Here is a 17,882-nt window from a genome sequence, read left to right on the forward strand (position 1 = left end):
TGATTTAGGATCGAGCATAAATTTAATGCCTTATTCACTTGCTCAAAAATTAGGTATAGAAAATATTGAACCCGTCTCTATCTCTCTTAAATTTGCTGATAGATCAATAAAATATCCGAGAGGGATAGTGGAAAAAGTCCTAGTCAAGATAGATCAGTTTATTTATCATGTTGATTTTATTGTTCTTGACATGGATGAATATTGCGGGGTTCCTCTGATTCTAGGACATCCCTTTTTAGCCATGATTCGAGCGTTAGTTGATGTTGAAAAGGGAGAATTGGTGTTAAGACTGAATGGAGAGCAAGTTGTGTTCTATATGTTTAAGTCGGCTAGCAAGGGCTCAAATTTTAAGTCTTGATTTGCTATGAATTTTATTGGTGTGACTCATGAAAATGTCGGTGCATGTATGTAGGGTAATATTTTTGAAGGAATCGAGCCTATGAATTTTTTTGAGCAAAGCAGAACAACAACATGCTGCAAAATTCCCAAGAATTCTTCCAAGAGGGTGGAGGAACCACCTTGAATGTCGCCACTAAAGAAAGGAAAATAGTCGGGCTATAGACTATAATTTTGCTGCTTTTCCATTCCAGTTTGTCGTGCCTGACTGATATACCTAGTCTATTTCTATCACCCCAACTGTTACTGCCAAGAAGAAAGCAGATGAATCTATAACCAGGGGAGTGCTATTTTTGTTTTCATTGTGTTTATTTTCGTCTTTGAATTTGTTTGTTTTGCATTCAGTTCATTGTTCTCAAGCATTGAGGGCAATATTTTGGATAAGTATTGGGGGGGGGGGGGGAGGGGAGACTAGATTTTTTCATTGTTTGTTGTGTTTGTGTTGCATTCGTAATGTTTCGTGTTTGTTTGCATATAGTTTGTTTTTATTGCTGTTTGCATGTGCACGTGCATAAGTAGGATGAGGAATGGTAGTCAATGATGAAGTTGAAAAAAAAATTGATTTTTGGTGAAAACATTTGCTCTTGATTAGATATGAGAAACCGGAGGTTGAACCGCGAATATTTTTAAGCACTCATGTTAGCCTAGTGAATTGTAGCAATAAAATTAATGAAGTTTATGTCTGTTTGACCATTGCACAACACTAGGTGTTTTGTGATTTCAAGTGTATCCTGTGAATTCTAATGATCTTCTAATAATTGCACTTATGATCTTGGGCGCACCAAAGTTTTTGAAAAATTTGAAATTGATAAATGTTTTGGAAAAATTCAACTCCATCCGGGGCGTGGACGAGAAATTGAAATACTAATTACTTTGTTCTTGGCTAAGTATGCGGAGTAAATGGGGTTGTAAAGTTAGCAAAGTTAAAAATTTAATTTTTGAAAAAATAATAACAATTCCATCCGGGTTTCGGGCATGATATTGAAATCCTAATCGCTCAGTGTGAAACTAAGTTTGCAGGTTCAATGAGATTGTTGCTCCATCCGAGCTATAGACGAGGGGATTGAAATTCAAATCTTATCATAGTTATAGCTAAGTTTGCGAATAATTATCGAGGCATAAAAATGTCGGGTGCAAAATCCGACGGTGCGTAAAAATAATCTCAAGGGAGGTGTGTTTTGCTAGAAGTAATTGAGAGGAATTGATGCATGAGAGTGGCTCTTGCACTGATGTGTTATTAGGTCTCTAAGCAGTCTTAAGACGGATTATTTCGAAGTTGCATGTAACTAGAATAACACCGCACGCATAAATTCACACTAAACCGATGGTGTATTATGGAGAGTCGAGGGTGGTTTAATTTGTCATGTGACTTATTTGAGGCTAATTTACATGAATTTTTCCTACTTTATTTTTGTTGTGTGTTTGTTTGTCATATGTCTTGCTCGAGGGCGAGCAAGATTTAAGTATGGAGTGTTGATAAGTGGATTTTGTGTGCATTAGTTAGTGATATTTTTATGTCCATTTTGTGTGTTTTTATGTGTTTTATTTCATTCATGTGTATTTCACTCTCCGGATTTTATTTGTAGGAAAAATGAAAATCAAAAGAGTTTAGAGAAAATAAAAGAAAGAAGAAGAGTTTGAAGTGCTAAATAGCAGAGCTGCTAACGAAGAGCTCTAACGAACAACTCTAAACTAGTGCTATCGCTCTAAAGAAGGGCCCTAGAAGAAGTTCTATCGCGCTAAGAAACAGCGCTACGTCATAGCACTATTGAGCTGATGAGAGCGCTATCGCGCAAGAAACTAGCGCAGCTGCGCATCGGTGTATGTTAAGAAAATTTACGAGCAGAAAACATCTCGCTCGAGCACGTGTTTTATGTGCTCGAGAGAGCCTGGCTATGCGGAAAAGAATTAACGAGGCAGATAAGTTCTCCCTCGAGCGCAAATTTTTTCCGCTCGAGCGAGAAATACAGGCGGAAAAAGGAGTCGAGACAGAATTGTGCTCGCTCGAGCGCACGTTTTTGCCGCTCGAGCGAGAGATCGGGAATCCGAAAAAATTTATAATTTTGGAAACTAAAACTTTTATTTTGCGGGCTTTATTCCATGGGCTTTTTTAACCCATATAAAAGGGGATTGATCAGACGAGAAAAGGGGTTCTGGAACTTTACAGAGGCGACGGCTACATGCGTGGAAATTGAAGATTTCGGGACTCAGTTTTTCTTATCTTCTTTACTATTTCATGATAAAACTTTGTTTAAATCATGATTTCGTTTATGGAGTAGTAGTTTCTTTTCGATAAAGGCCACGTGATTGTTCCGGACAAATCTATGTAGAAAACTTGGATGTTTAGTTGGAATTTTTCAGATTTGATTTGATTTTATTGATTGTTAGATTCATATTTGTCTTGTGAATAGCCTGATCAACTTTTTGCTTGCATGTTAATCTGTTCTAAGTTGACAGAGGAGGAATTTATTTTGATCGCTCTAATAATTAACACATGGTAAAACCGACGAGAAATAGTATTCGGTTTCAGCATGCGGTTTTAGGTGAAACCTGAATTCTCACAGTTCTTCATGCATTTTGAATTTGATTAGAATTACAAAAAATTAATCCGTCAATATTTGAATAGGTTTGATTGTTCTAGAAATAAACCATTGAACAAGTTATGAGAATTCACCGTAATTTAAGATTAAATCTGAGCTCTGAATCAGCTACTTGTTACATAATTTTTTTGGTACCTACGTGTGTCCTTGATCGAGTTTTTCCTATATTTGAATTTAATCCAAAAATTCCTGCTGCGTTTTTAATTGAATTTCATTTGCAATTTTATTTATTAGTTTAAAATCTGAAACTACTTTTATTCATTAGTCTAGATTAAGTAGAAATAAATATATTTTTGTAATTACATGATAACAATTCTTGTGGATTTTACATCTGATTTTTATTCACTATCTATAACTTGAAGTGGTACGCTTGCCAATAGATTTATCACACCAATTTAGGCGGTCAGAGGCTCACGAATATGTTCATTTAATTTATGTGACTTTATCTAGTTTAAGTTTGAGTGGATAAAAAATATTAATATTATTAAAAATGATATGATTAGAACATAATACTTTGTTGAAAGAAAGATGAATTTACAATACACATTATGTAGCCACAATTTGTATTTTTATTTTAACTTTAAAATGATTATATTAAAATTTTCTTAAAAACACAATAAATAAAATATTTATATGTGCAATATTGCTACTGAATTTCAATTCAATCAATAAATTTTTAAAGAACTAAAATAACAATTTTATTTAAAATATGTTACGAGAATTAGAACTATATGTGATTAATGATATTAAAAATATTTAATTAAAAGAAGTTATGAAATTATCTAAATTAAATTTGTTGAGTTAAAACTTGTTAACTCAATATATGCATATATGCACAATATTTTGATAAAGTTATATAGTTATTAAATAAAATATTTCATATGCGGACATATCGTATCACAAGTAATGCTTATATCTCATTACAAAAAATAATAGTGCGGAGATTTCTTAAAATTTTTTAATATAAATATACAATTTTTAAATCTATATATATATATATATATATATATGTTATAATAATTAAGCTACACAATAAATTTTTATATAATTGCAAAATAAACATTGTCAGTGTTGATTTTCTTCATCGGTGAGTGCTCAAAAGTTGGGTTTAGAATTTTAGTTGGATCTAGATTTTATTTTAAAGATATAAAGAATAACGAAGCTTGAATTTTGAGTTTATTAATTATTTGATTGTGTGATGAAATTTTTTAGAATGATGAATACAATTGTGTATAGCTATACAACAATGGATAGTGCACAATGAACTTGTATAGATTGAAAGCAGTCAAAGGATTGTGGTTGAAATTTGCATCTAAAATTTGATCTATAATAAATTAAAAGATTTTAAGATATATCATGAATTAAGCAGTTAGTAACGATGTAGTAAATTCATAATGATCGAAAAATTTGATAATGAAATTGGTGGATTTTTTGAATTGAGAGTTATTGGAGGTTTAAGTTTTAGATCATGAAAAACTTATAAATCAAGTTAAAATCAATTTGATCGAGAAACTATAATCGAAAAAAATTAAACTCTAGCTATGTTATATGTCTGACGAGCCAGAAAATGAGCTTGAAAGCGAGCTCGCTAATGAGCTTGTTTAACGATCTTACTTAAAGTGTCTGAGCTTCGTTAACGAGCCCAAAAACGAGATCTCTAATGATCCTGCTTAACTCGTTTAATATGATAAACGAGCCAAGCCGAGCCCGAACCACGCTCGAGCCAGGCCCGAGCTTTTATATATACTAATCGTGCCGAGCCCGAGCCTTATGATAAAAGCTCGGATCGAGCTCGAGCCCTTATTCTATCAAACGATTTGAGCCCAAGCCTGTTACTGTTCGGCTCGGCTCAACTCATTTACATTCCTATTTACTACATAGAAAAATGGATAATGTAGTTAGAAATTAATGGAACATTATTTTAAGGTCATGATTGAAAAATCAGTATTGAAAGAGTACAATATCCTGAAAGTACATGATGACATCAATATGACCATTTGTTAATTTTAACAACAAATAAAAAAGGAAGAACTATAATTGTGGAAAAATTTATCTGAACTAATAAGATAGTGTTTGAGAGAGATTTGTGAAATTTTATGAAGGAAAAACTGAGAAGTATTTTTTGTGTTTGAGAGAGATTTGTGAAATTTTATGAAGGAAAAACTGAAAAGTTTTTTTTTTTAAAAAAAACCTCTCCCAAACACTACTTAAATACTATTTGATAATTTGTTAAAGGGAAAGTGTAATGGTGAAATAGTTGAGTTAGGTGAGCATGAAGCATCCAAAAAATAATTTTAGATCGTAAAATCAAATGTTTCATGCATTTTTTTTAGCCAGAGTGGGTTTGAGCTCAATTAATTTTTGAAAACTCATTTCAGGTACTAAAAGCAAATGTGTCTTGCATTAATTTTGTTAAGATATCTTGGGTTTGAAGTAAAATGAAAAGAAATTATGAGGCTTCAAAAAGATGGAGAATATACAAAATCAAGATAAAGGTGGTTTTAATCCTTTTATATAACTCGCTATGTCAATCTTAATTCTCAATTTCCTACTTCTGTTGAGTTCATTTGACCATGGAAAAAGGTAATTCCCTAAGCCATTTACATTTTTACATGTGTATCACAGTTAATTAATTGTCAGGATCAATTGGTTGGCTGAAATGCTTTGAAGTTATTTGACAAAGGATCATTTTGGTAAAATAATTGGTAATGTAGTAGTTGACCCCTTAATCTTCAAAATTAAGTTCAGTTAAGGTTGATCAACTAATTGTTTACTTATCGTGTGTTTATGTTAATCAACCAACATAGATAAGTGTGGAATAAGGTTGAATAATAGATTAAACTTTTTTTCAAATGGATTGATTGAAGTAGTAAGTTCGTGAGACTGCAAGACTGAAAGTAAGATGCACAAGTGATTATTTTTTGATGTTATGAGATTTCAAAAACTCCTCTGTTACCCTTTCTTCCACCTTGGAAGGATTAACTCAAGAATACTTTGACTATTACAACACTTTGCAAAGCCCACCCCAAAACTAAGACTTGTACACAATCGGCTATCCTAGAACTCCTAAACTCAAGGACTCAGCCCTTGACTGGTTAATGATAAAATGAGGCTTACAGCCCCTAGCTCATGTAATAACCTGAATCCGAAAATTAGTAATTAGTTGAATGATCATGTTTAGAATGGCTAAACATGATTAAAGGATCTCCAATTGGGTTTAAGGAGTTGAAAAATGTATTAAAAACGATCGAAAATCGTCTGAAGGGTCCCAAGTCATCGGGTGCATCGGATGATCCAAACATGGGGTGTTCGGAAGAAAGATTGGAGTTTGGAGGTTCAGGGTGCAATCGGATAATCCGAAACCCTTCTGACAAGTGTTTGAAGTATATCTATTGAGTGGGATACGTGGCATGAGATCGGACCGTCCAAAGTGGGAGATCGGACGATCCGAAGTTTACTAGCTAGGTGTCCATTTGTGATCAACGGGGAGTTGCCAAGTGGCAAAGATGAAGATGATCCGAATTCAGGATTGGACCTTCCGAAGTACTGATAGAGTCAGTTGTCAAGATCCTAGACGCGTGGCTTGCATGCATAGATCGGACCCTCAAAACTCGGGGATCAAACCATACGAGCATGCCCTATAAATAGGGGGTCTAAGAGCCCATTACAAGTGCCCATTCCATCTTCTTCTTATCCTTTCCCTTAGTGTTTTAGGGTTCTTCTAGCCACCTAGTTAGAGTTGCAGAGTTGGTGAGGCGTCTCCGGAGTAGTAGCGGAGTTTTGCCCAAGTTTTGGGGCCATTGTCATCAGCGGGCTGACGATGGACGCAGGTATATTCTGAGATCCCAAAAATAATTAGGGAGTATTTAATATCTTATTTAAGGATTTTAGAGCAATGTTAGTAATGCATGATTACCTTGACTTGTATTTTCTGATAGTACATGCGGGGACATCTAGGATTATTTTTTAGGTACGTAAGTACTGACTGAGATAGCTAGGGGTATGTAGGCTTATGTGTTTCATATTGTATGTCATGATGAATGTTATTGCTTTTGATAAATTATGTTGAATGTTCATAGATCATATTGAGTCTGTATCTCTTTCGAGGTAAGCCTGTGTATCAAGGTAGTTCAGCCAATGTTTGGACGATTTAGACGTTGAGAGTCACAGTGGCCAACGGGTCCATCGGGTTCTAGTGTTACGGGGACATTTTAGATCCACAACCAATTAGGATTGAGTAGATTTACCCAATGGTTTGATTCCCCCGATGGTACTGCTTATATCATATACATCATTCTGAGAAAGTTATTGATCAAGATTTGATCCAATACTCTCAGTTATTGATATCGAGTCGTTCATTTCCATGCATCATAGTTGTATGCTTACCCATACTTGCATTATGAGCATAGTTCTCTCACGTTCATATTTTTCTAGATTTCTTGGACACCCCATTCGACGGAGCAATTGCGGTGGGTCATCTAGAGATTTAGGATTAGTCGGTGACCAAGCAGCTGGATTGCATGAGTAGCTACTAGATTAAATTTTATTTTAATTTCGATTGGTTTGTATTATTTTGGATTTATTTAACCGATTGTATTTTTCAGTATAGTATTTTTGTTTTACCACATTTTTCTCTTATTATTGTTAATTGCATGCTTAACTAAGATGTGTTAAGTAGGTGATCCGGGTAGGATCACTACATTTTATGGTGTCAGATTATGAAATAGTAACTTTGGGACATATTATTGATATCTTTGGGTTATTCTTGTACACATATGACCAAAATTTGCAAAACAAAAAAGCAGTGATGGACGTTGGGATAACGAGGTACTTAGGGATCCTCGAGATCGTCATCACTAGGTTATGGTCAGAAACTCTCCGATTGTAGATCCCAGATTTCAATCTAATACCTAATGGTAGGAGCAGTAACATAAGATTGGTTGGAGCACGTGTGATGCTTGTGTCCTCGACCAGGGTATACTTTTCTGAAGATTCTTTACAATCTGTTGGAGAGATTCTCGTAAAGATATTGTCTCATTTACCAAATTATGGACCCCAAAATATTGTAATGATCTAGGTAGATTAGTAAGAGTTTATGCGGAAGAGGTTCTGCCAGCATGCTTGCATTGATGCTTGGAAGAGTCAAACGGGAAACCGTATGTTCAAATTAGTAGATACCAAGATATGTACGACTGTTGGTTTGTAACGGGTATCTTAGACAGAATGCAAGATTTTCGCATATGAGCAACTCTTCTGAAGCAAGGATTCAAGTTTGGAAGTAAAGGGGTGTGATCGGACGATCCGAACCAAGCGAAGATTCCAAAATCCACCATTAATGTATCCGATGTGTTGTCAACATGGGATTGACAAGTGGCAACGATAGGACCGTCCGAAGTCCAGATCGGAGCATCCAATTTGTTGGTATAATTGATGGCAATTATTTTGAAACTTGGCCTTGCATGCACAAGATCGGAAAGTACAAAGTTCTGTTCGGAACTACCGATCAGAGAAGCAGGCAACGTGTCCATGCATGCAAGATCGGAACGTCTGATCACCTGATCGAAAAGTTCCGATCTCCACCTATAAATAAGCATCATAGAATCAGAATTCTTCACCAATTCAAAAGATTTAATTTACTCTCAAATTCTGAGTGATTTTGGGAGTTTTTAGTATTCTTTATAAAGGGTCAAGCATTCGCAAGGATTCCCGTGGAGTTGTAGCAGGATTGTGCTTATGAGTTGGGGCTCTTGACATCTGTAAGGTCCAAAAAGTCCACTAGCTCGATCACAAAAAATTTTAAATGATTTTAGTGAATTTTATTCATGCTATTTAAGCTTTGTGAGTAGTTTATGTTTTCAGGTTTGGGTTTAATTCTGAACCAAAGAAAGGAGACTAGCCTTCGAAAAAGTAAAGAAAATGTTAATGTTTATTTTAAAGTATTTGTGTAGTATTTTTGAGAGAAAATATTTTATGTTATGAAAGTTCAATGTTTTATGCAATTTTAATATTGAGAGGAGGAAAAAAATTAATATTAGTGTTTGACACTAACAGACCGACTTTCAAGACCATTATTCACTGTGTACGTAGAAGCTTATTCAATTTTGTACCAGGTTACTATCAATCTTCCACATAGGCGCATAAATTGTCCGCAATTGCGCATCGTCCAGTTCTTCAATATCTGCATTTTCTTCTTTTTCTGAGACTTTTTCTTCAAATCTGCAATAATTCCTACATACACACAAACAACAACAAAACCACATAATTCCTCTCGAAACACAAACAAACTAAATCAAAATCATAACTAAATTAAGTTCACAAAACGCACTTATCAATAATAAATTAAAATCAAGATTTAATATCTTATAACCCTTACAAAATTGGGGTTTCACATCCCTCCAACCTTACTGGAAGTTTTGTTATTGAAACTTGATTTAACTTAGTTATATAACAACATATGGCTAAACTATTTCATCAATAATGTTCAAACTTAAATCTCAAAGATTATAACTTAATCTACAAATCCAAATGTCAAACTTAAATTCCAAAAACCATAAATTAATTTCCAAATTTATTTCGACACGTACAGAAAATTATAGTCCCCAAATTATTTCTTATAAATATTTCCCAAATTATTTATTATAAATCTCAATATCATGTAAACTATATATAGTTCCCAAATTTATTTCGACACGTACACATGTAAACTATATATAGTTTCCAAATTATTTCTTATAAATCTCAATATCAATATTATTATATAATTCTATTGATCATGTACTCTAAGTACTAGTCCCAAAAATCAATTTAACTAAAACCAATGATTTACCTATAAAATCATTCTAACATAAAACAAATAAATATACTATAATCCAACTAACTTAAATCCAATAATCAATCTCAAATTTTATTTCCTATTCGGTAAGTCGCTCTTCTCATTCTAAATCATAGTCTCCTTTAAATCATATATTCTAAATCTTAATCTCCCATCAAGATCATGAACCTTGTGTTGCTATGATATCATTTATGTCACACCCCGCTCCTGAGGTCGGGTGACATCGGCGTTGCTTTGAAAAAAAATTCAAAAACAACCAACCATTTAGTACGGAATTTAACAAAAACCATTATATTCATAAATAAAATCCAAAATAAATCTTTTGTACAACTCAAAATTCTCAAAAACAGAATAAAATTGCGGAATCATCTTCCAACTTAAAAATCAGAATAATAACTATAAATCTAAAAATAAATCTCTTTATCACCATCTCAAAACATGTCAGTTTCCTTCTATTCTACTCGTTTCTCGACATCATTTGGGAGGAAAATAAGGGGTGAGCGATTTGGGTGTCGCTCAGCAAGTGGGGTGAGATCGATCATATATAGATTATATATATATATATATATATTTGACAAAAATTCATACCTGGACTCAAACATGACATCTTTCAAATCATATTTATAACATAGCATGTCTTATCATAACATAAACATCATAACAAAACTTGACTTATCATAACATGATTTGACTTGACTTAACATGACACGACATTGAAATTCTTCTCAATATTCGTGGCTAACTGATCAATATCCTATATGTAATCTCTCTAAGGTGGTGAGTTCATGGAACGATTATTATTACCCACCGCGTTAGGTTATAACTTATCATGGTTCCAAAATTTCATATCCACTCATAATTCAAGTCATAAAATTGCCCTTAAAACATAATTTTCGCAAAATCTTATCAAGAATCGAAAGTACTTGACAAGGTTTCAAAACATCATGAACTATCAAACAAAGCCCACTTACCGAACATTCAGTCAAATTTAAGAAAAAATTCATAGATATATTAAAACATTGGATCAACAAGGAATTTTGTCTGCACAGTCCTAAGGATGTTATCTAAATTGTTAATGTTTAAGATTTGGTTTCAAAGTTGTTTGGATTCATTGCTTGTCCACGTACAGAAGCTGTTTCTTTCCCTAGTATAATCTGTGCAAAATTATTGCAAAAATCGTTTAAAATGATCTAGCTATTTGATCGTGTTGAAATATAAACTGCATATTTATAACACCTTATTAGACTATCTGAACAATAGATATTTGGTTCCGATCCATTTGAATTACCGATAATAACTGGGCCAAGGGTGTTTTTCCGAACTTACGAAAATCTTTGCAGCATTTTGTCTACTCTTCCTTCTTGTCTCACATGAAATTTGAGAAATTGTGGTGTGATTTTTCTGAGGTTTGAGATTCTATTTATAGGCACCAATAGTAGTCAAGATCAACTAAGATACATAGGTTTCAAATTTTGAATAGGACTCTATCTCCATGATTTGATTACTTCTATCTACAAGATATTATTACTTGACTAGATCTTAAATAACTTGATACGTCCAGTATACTTAAATTTTATATATTTTATCTTGGTATGCAAACTTCGAAAATCCAATATTATTGATATTAATTTATCTTGGTATAAATCACCTTCAAGATAATCAATTAAAATCAATATTTTAATATATTGTAACCTTTAAAAATCCGGGGTTTCACATTACAACTATATCAAATCCTGTTGTAACAAATTAGTCTACCCCATGGAATAGGTGTCCCAAAATACAAACCAAGGACGTGAGTGATAAAATGTCCAGTACAATAATACGAGTATAAAAATACTATATGGGCATGAATGCAAGTTTGTTGCGTGTTTTTCGCTCGCAAGCGCACGATGTCAAGTTATAATACAGGAATTAAGTCCAAGTCGATCCCACGGAGAATGAATAAATGATATTATATCAAATATTTGCAACTAATAAAATCCTAATCCTATGTAAAGCTACGAAATTGGTTTGATTTTTATAAAACTAAAATTTTCAAGAAACAAAACTAAATAACCACGAGTTCACGATATGAAAATTCAATAAGCGATGAATGCTAGAGGTTCGACTTCACTTGACTGTCCACCACAATTTATTTCTAATGATTGTTTAATTATCAATTCTTCTAGTTTATTAGCCAAGAATCCCTATTATTTTCCACTACCTCTCTCGAGTGTCAAGCAGAAATTCGTATTCAATAACAAACTCAATATCTCTATCAAAGTTCAATTATTAAATCCGGTAAATAGCACAAGAATTCTTCTAATGACTTCTATGGAGTTATATGCCTCTCGAATAATATAAACATCAAAGATGTATTTTTCTATGTCGTATTCAAAATCTCCTCTATCGAGTGATAGATTCTAAATAAATTTTCATTCAATCTATGGCCAGTAAATTGAAAGCATTAAAATCAGGAAAACAAAAATAAACTGTGCGAAGAATTCAAATATATAAATCAAAATATCTCAATCATGGTTTCCAGTCAAGATCCGTCTACCTCTAGACTAATAAATTAGTTCATAACAAATTCAAAGATCAAACAAAACTTGTTCTTCAAATAATCCATCAAACTAGAAAAATAGAGTTTAAAGGAAAACTAGAACGAAGTAAAATTAAGCTTTTCCGTCGCCGGATGCCGCCGTCTTCTGTCTTCGTATCAAATTCTCGAGCTCTTGTGCACTTCAAAACTCTCAATAGCCGTCTCTATGCTCTGAAAAATCTCTAAACCCTCGTATCTTCAAGAATAAGTCATAAAATCCCTTATAAAACTCGATTAAAGACTTTCCATATTTTTGGAAACTGCACAGCGCTGGAGCGCTAATAATTTGGCGCTGGGGCGCTCAAGTTTCGTATTTTATTTTTCAATGACGGACGTCTAGTGCTGGAGCGCTCAAAAGACGGTGCTGGGGTACACTGTACATGAATTTACGGGCGCTGGAGCGCAGGAAAACTAGAGATAGGGCGCTACTTGTTCTTCCATTTGACTATCTGCGGAGCATTTTTGTAAAAATCATAACTTAAATTTTAGCCGTTGGATCGAGCTGAAATTTTGACAACAACTTTAAAACATCCTAAATTCAATTTGAACGATGGAGATCGGATTTAGATGTCTGTAACATTCCTAGTAATTTTCTGAAGTTTGCTGTCCTGTAATTCGGCTTTCCGCTTCTTCTTGCTACTTTTCTTCAAATCCTTGCAACTCACAAAAACAACAACAAATACGCATAATATTCACTCGATACATCACAAAATCCAAGTCAAATCATATATAAATTAAGTGCATAAAATGCACTTATCAAATCCCCACAAACTTAGACTTTTGCTAGTCCCGAGCAAAACAGTAATGAGCAATATAGTCGACCTCTGAATTTTTACATTTCAAGATTCAATACACATGCCCGCTAATTTTCTCAAGAGTTCTCGTGTGTGTGTGATTTGCCAATCTCATCTACCCACCTAACTTTCGGTAAAATCATGCAATCCGTAAGCTTCATAAAATCATTAACTCCGCCCTCAAGTTTCAAAATACTCTCAACCAAGTTCAACTTTTACTCACACAGATCAACAGGACTTTTTCGGTTAACATTAGGCTCAAGCATAATCAGCAGGAGATAAGCATCCATATATATATATCAATGCAAACAAGGACTCGTGATGCAAAGCAAAGGGAATTGAATATTTTCAATTTGTGCAGGATTATGAGTAGCTAAAAAATTTTTTATTTGCATTGCCAGACATTAGTCTTGGCTTTCTTCTACTCCATACATCTCCATCTTTATGCCTTGTATTTGGACTAGAATTTCAATCCATTTTTTTTTTATTTTCAAGGCCTCCCCTCACCTTACTTTCTCCGCCATTACTTATTTTTGGACTTTTTAGCTACTCAATTTGTTTTGGATTTTTCATGAATATAGAATGGCTAAAAAAAACTCAATAGATTCGAAAAAAAAAACGCCTAAATCACTTCTGTGATCTTAAAAATCTACCTCAGTTTCAAATAAAAATCACAAGAGTTAAGAATCAAATCCTCTAATCCACATCACAAATCCACATAATTTTTTTCTAATTGCTAGGAGTATCGAAAATCATGGCATTCATGCATAAATGTGAGAACTCAAGATTAAATATAGCTAACATAAACTTTTTTAGCACACAAAATTTATTTTCATCATAGGCCAACTTAATTACAACATCATGTCTTCAAATCCAACTAACTCATAAAAAATTTCAAATTTTCACAATTTTTAAACACCCCCCCAAACTTAAATTGTGCATTGTCCTCAATGTACAGTATTCATTAAAAACAAGGGACACATACCTTAGGCACCAAGCGTCAGTACTCAGCACCATCTTAATCACTCAAAACTCTTCATCAGGGGTGGCTCCTAAACTCTTTCAGCTCCATACTTTGTAACCTACACTATTCAAAATCATTATTAATGTCTAGTTTCCTCATGATAAAAATAAAAACAAAAACAACTAAAAGAAAATAAAAAAAACGCAAAAAACAACTAGCTTGGGTTGCCTCCCAAGAAGCGCTTAGTTTATAGTCCATAACCCGACTTTATTCCAATTCTAGCCCGGTTCCGTTTTGTTGAGGGTCTTTTCCTTTTCTTTCACCCTCCAAACATATTCAACAATAATCTTGATCTTTTCTTTCTTTCTCTTCTTCTTCTTTTCTACCTTCGGATCATTTTCTCTTGGCAATTCTACAGCACTAACAACTTTGCAGCAACATTCCATCTTCTTTGATTGTTCAATCATGAACACTTTTTCCAAGGATGAATTTTTAACCTCCTTATAAACATTAAAGATCACCTTCTCATCATCAACTCCCATCGTCAACTCACCTTTCTTCACATCAATCTTGGCTTCAGCAGTAGCCAAGAACGGTCTCCCCAAAATCAATGGCATATTTGCATCCTCCTCCATATCTAGCACAACAAAATCCGCAGGAAAAATAAATTTATCTATTTTTACCAAAACATCTTCAATGATTCCAAGCGGATATGTGATAGATCTATCAGCTAGCTGCAATGCGATCATTGTGGCCTTCACCTCGCCAAGTCCTAAGCTCCTGAAAATAGACGAAGGCATCAGATTAATGCTAGCTCCTAGATCGCTAAGTGCATTATTAAAATAAGAAGAACCAATAGTGCAAGGAATAGTAAAACTCCCTGGATCCTTCAGCTTTTGTGGCATCTTCTTTTGGACCACAACACTACATTCTTCAGTTAAGCTCACCACCTCATTCTCTTGCAGCCTCCTTTTCTTGGACATCACCTCTTTAATAAAATTTGCATAATTCGGCATTTGTGCCAAAGCATCAGCAAAAGGGATGTTGATATGTATCTTCTTGAAAATCTCCAAGAATTTTGAGAACTGCTCGTCTACTGCCTTCTTCTTGAACCTTTGGGGGTATGGAAGAGGAGGATTGTACATCGGTTTCTGCTCATGCTCAGACTCTTTCTCCTCGACCTTCTTCTCGTCAACTGCAAATTTTTCAGACGTATTGCTCTCATATTTGCCCTCTTCATTACCACCTGCTTCCCACTCCTCAACGTGATAGCATTACACTGCTCCTTGGGATTCACCTCAGTATTACTTGGGAATTGGCCTCTGTTATTATCTTTTAGTGCATTTGCCAAATGCCCAATGGTAGTCTCCATGGATTGCAAATACAGCACCCATGTTGGCCACATGCGTCTCTAAGCTGTCAAGGCGAGTCTCAGTCCTCGCCATCCTCTTGCTCGATTCTTGCACAAAAGCATTAACAACATCCTCCAAAGGAGGCTTACCCTCACCCTTATTTGTATTGTATCCCGGAGGAGGATTCAACACATTATTATTGTTAGCATAAGAAAAATTTTCATGATTACGCAGACGAGGGTGATATTGATTGGGTACAGGATTACCTCGATAGTTGTTGTAATTTCTGTTGTTCACATATTGAGCTTGCTCCACACGCTCAAATCCATCAGCAGAATTTATGGCAGTCGCCAACGATGCTGTCTTAATAGAAACTTGATTGCCTTTGGTCAGTGCAGCCAACTATGTAGAAATAGTAGCCATCTGAGCAGTCAAAGCAGTGAATGCATCAACCTCATGAATTCCAGCAGACTTCCTTATTACAGATCATTCACTCGGCCACTGATAACTGTTAATAGTCATTTGCTCAAGAATCTCATAAGTCTGTTGAGGAAATTTAGAAAATATTGAACCTACAGCTGCAGCATCCACAGAAATCCTCGTTGGGCCATTCAAACCATTGTAGAATAACTCAATCTGTTCCCAATCCGGAAAATTATGGTTTGGACACTTCCTAAGAAACTCCTTGTACCGCTCCCAAGCTTCATAAAGCTGCTCAAAATCTTGCTGTTTGAAAGTAGTGATCTCAATTTTCAGCAGGGAAGACTTGGCAGGAGGAAAGTACTTAGCCAGAAATTTGGATGCCATGTCTTCCCATGTAGTGATACTCCCAAGAGGTAGTGACTGCAACCAACTACGAGCATTGTCCCTAAGAGAGAATGTGAACAATCGTAGTCTGATGGTGTCCTCAGTAACACCATGAATCTTCACTGTGTCAGCAATCTCTAGAAAAGTACGCAGATGCAAATTTGGATCTTCAGTAGCTGCACCCCTGAACTGATTCTGCTGCACCATATTAATCAGAGCTGGCTTCAACTCAAAATTATTTGCCGTGATATTCTACCGAGCTATCCCAGAATAGTGAGTATTGATCACTGGTCGAAAGTGATCACTGATCGGCACCGGAGCATTATTGACAGCTCTTTCCCTTTCTTCAGCCATTTGTTGCAACTCTTCTCTTCTAGCTTTTCTCAAAGCTTTAACAGTTTTCTCGATTTCCGGATCAAAGAGCAGTGAGTCGTAACTTTGGCTTTTTTTCATAAACTGAATAGATAGGAAAGATTTAAAATTAGAACCAACAAAATAAAATAAAATGCTCTAAATAAAAATTAAGACCAATTGGCACAATTTAATATAAATCAAATAAAATTCATTCCCCGGCAATGGCGCCAAAAACTTGTTGCGTGTTTTTCGCTCGCAAGCGCACGATGTCAAGTTATAATACAGGAATTAAGTCCAAGTCGATTCCACGGAGAATGAATAAATGATATTATATCAAATATTTGCAACTAATAAAATCCTAATCCTATGTAGAGCTACGAAATTGGTTGGATTTTTATAAAACTAAAATTTGCAAGAAACAAAACTAAATAACCACGAGTTCACGAGATGAAAATTCAATAAGCGATGAATGCTAGAGGTTCGACTTCACTTGATTGTCCACCACAATTTATTTTTAATGATTGTTTAATTATCAATTCTTCTAGTTTATTAGCCAAGAATCCCTATTATTTTCTACTACCTCTCTCGAGTGTCAAGCAGAAATTAGTATTCAATATCAAACTCAATATCTCTATCAAAGTTCAATTATTAAATCCGGTAAATAGCACAAGAATTCTTCTAATGACTTCTATGGAGTTATATGCCTCTCGAACAATATAAACATCAAAGATGTATTTTCCTATGTCGTATTCAAAATCTCCTCTCTCGAGTGATAGATTCTAAATAAATTATCATTCAATCTATGGCCAGTAAATTGAAAGCATTAAAATTAGGAAAACAAAAATAAACTGTGCGAAGAATTCAAATATATAAATCAAAATATCTCAATCATGGTTTCCAGTCAAGATCCGTCTACCTCTAGACTAAGAAATTAGTTCATAACAAATTCAAAGATCAAAAAAAACTTGTTCTTCAAATAATCCATCAAACTAGAAAAATAGAGTTTAAAGGAAAACTAGAACGAATTAAAATTAAGCTTTTCCATCGCCGGATGCCGCCGTCTTCTGTCTTCGTATCAAATTCTCGAGCTCTTGTGCAGTTCAAAACTCTCAATAGCCGTCTCTATGCTCTGAAAACTCTCTAAACCCTCGTATCTTCCAGAATAATTCATAAAATCCCTTTTAAAACTCGATTAAAGACTT

The 17,882-nt window shown here is 34.4% G+C and overlaps 1 non-coding gene across 1 annotated transcript; it reads left to right on the forward strand.

Annotated features, from left to right (window-relative positions):
- Positions 1 to 16,171: 16,171 nt before the first annotated feature.
- LOC140894040 (small nucleolar RNA R71) lies at positions 16,172 to 16,278 on the forward strand. Its single transcript, XR_012153594.1, has one exon. It is a non-coding gene; the product is annotated as a small nucleolar RNA R71 (small nucleolar RNA).
- The last annotated feature ends 1,604 nt before the right edge of the window (positions 16,279 to 17,882 follow it).

The sequence above is a fragment of the Henckelia pumila genome, chromosome 3 (assembly GCF_033568475.1).
Source record: "Henckelia pumila isolate YLH828 chromosome 3, ASM3356847v2, whole genome shotgun sequence".
NCBI classification, from domain to species: Eukaryota; Viridiplantae; Streptophyta; class Magnoliopsida; order Lamiales; family Gesneriaceae; genus Henckelia; species Henckelia pumila.